The 2,227-nt window shown below is 38.2% G+C and overlaps 1 non-coding gene across 1 annotated transcript; it reads left to right on the plus strand.

Moving 5' to 3' along the window:
* The first annotated feature begins 1,570 nt into the window (after window positions 1-1,570).
* Window positions 1,571-1,673, plus strand: LOC113255840 (U6 spliceosomal RNA). The gene has a single exon (XR_003316462.1). It is a non-coding gene; the product is annotated as a U6 spliceosomal RNA (small nuclear RNA).
* The last annotated feature ends 554 nt before the right edge of the window (window positions 1,674-2,227 follow it).

A 2,227-nucleotide genomic window follows, 5' to 3' on the forward strand; every position in this document is an offset into this window, starting at 1 on the left:
CACATGTTTTCTCCCATTCCATAGGCTGCCTGTTCATTTTGTTGATGATTTCCTTTTCTCTATAGAAGCTTTTAAGTTTGATGTAGTCCCACTTATTTATTTTTGCTTTTGTTGTCTTTGCTTTTGGTGTCATATCTAAAAATCACTGCCAAAACTGATGTCACGGAACTCACCCCTTACATTTTCTTCTAGAAGTTTAGCGGTTTTCGGTCATATGCTCAAGTCTTTAATACATTTTGAGTTGATTTTTGTGTGTGATGTATGATAGAAGTCCCATTTCATTCTGCATGTGTTCAGTTTTCCCACCACTATTTATTGAAGGGGCTATCCTTTCTCATTTTGAATATTGCATTTTTTGTTTCTTTGTGATCTCTTCTCACCTCATTCTCTCATTTAATCTCTCTTAATTTCTTTTTAATCTCTTCTTTTTGAACGTATTGTCATTTCCATCTCAGGGGGCCATATAATTATTGTTCACTCTAGTTCTATCAAGCTTACCATGGGTAGAAATTCCTCTTATATTCTGGCAAATATTTGATTGTTACTCCTAGGTTTGATTAATTCCTGTAATTTCATAGTATATAAAGATAATTTAGTAAGAACTCTGGAGATGCTTTACAGGACTTGACAAATAAATTCTATATTAAATTGGTAATTAGGTTTTTTGCACATATAAGTTAGCAAAATTGAGTACTTTTTACTTGATTCCATCACCACTTCATGCCCCTAACAAGAATGTATCTCTCATGGTAGTAGACTCAGGAGATGTACTGGCATAGCATCAAAATAAAGCTCAATTAGGAGGCTTGTCAACATGCCAGAAGTAACTAACGACGTACAGCATAGTCTCAGATGTTCTCAACTCCTTTGTACCAGTGCTATGGAATCACTGAATTGTTGAAAAGCAGACTTTGAGGTGCACCATTGTTTTATTAAAATATAAACCGAGGTTAAAAGTTTAAAAGAAGGATAAAAAGAAGGTCTTTTAGCTAGTTTGGTAGGGAAGAGACTAGAAGTTTGAGTTTTTTCTGTCTAATATTCATCTCATGATGAGTGGTATTCTTATAGAGTGGGAAGCAGAGGATGGAAAGCCTTGCTTGTGGTTTCTTTGTAATTAAAGCAGAGACTTACTCATTAACTAACTCAGCATGGGATTCTCTTTTCAAGGGGATGACTAGAGGATGACAGAGTCCAGGGCTTGACACACCTTTACTGAAGCGTTAAAACCTAAGGGCTTTAGGGGTGCCTGGGTGGCTCAGCCAGTTTAGAGACCAACTCTTGGCTTTGGCTCAGGTCATGATCTCAGCGTTGTGAGATGAGCCCCACTTTGGGCTCCCTGCTCAGAGGGGATTCTGCTTGAGGTTCTTTCCCTCTCCCTCTGCCCCTCCCCCGGATCTCTCTCTAAAATAAAAATTAAAACAAAACAAAAAACCCTGAGGGCTTTGAACCATTTTCCGGTGGGGACCAGTCTAAGGCAATTCAGGGAATGTATGGTACAAGTCTAGGAAAAACAGTTATGAGGCTTAGCTTATGATTATCCATGCAGAGACAAATGTTGAAAAATTATCTTGTGCTCCCTTTGGCAGCACATTTATTAAAATTGGAAAAATACAGAGTTTAGCATGACCCTGTGCAAGGAGAACAGGCAAATTCATGAAGTGTTCCATATTTTTTAAAAAGAAAGAAGGAGAAGAAATATTATCTTGTATCTTTCTCCCTTTCCCTGTTAGTCTGCTGTCCAATGAACATATTCAGAGCCCTGTAAATAAAATCCCACTCGGCTCAAAACAAGGTGAGTCTTCCTGTCTGACCCCAGTTCCTAAATTCTCAGTGGAGCGTCAGTGTATTGTTTGTGAAAGAAAGTCAGTTCTACTTTATCCTGATTTCCCTTTGAATAAACTTCAGAATCACCAAAGCAAACCTAATGATAATTTTGCAATAGATCAGTCATAGAGCTTTGCTGAGGGGAAGGTCTAAAAATCAAATGCAGCCGACTTGATTTGTGCCCTGGTTTGTTTTAGACATCATGGCCATCTGCTCATCACTTGCATGGATTGGAAATAAGAACTGATTTCTCTTTCGGGGCGGGGGGTGGGAGGAAGCAATTAGATTGTATAATTTAGGGAAAGGAGGTAGAATAAGGAACTATCAGAGAACAGAACTGAAAGATAGGAATTTTAGCATTTCTGTTGCTGTTGTTTGTTTACTTGAATCTTGAGGCCACTTG

This window comes from Ursus arctos, unplaced genomic scaffold (genome assembly GCF_023065955.2).
Source record: "Ursus arctos isolate Adak ecotype North America unplaced genomic scaffold, UrsArc2.0 scaffold_11, whole genome shotgun sequence".
In the NCBI taxonomy this organism is placed as follows: domain Eukaryota; kingdom Metazoa; phylum Chordata; class Mammalia; order Carnivora; family Ursidae; genus Ursus; species Ursus arctos.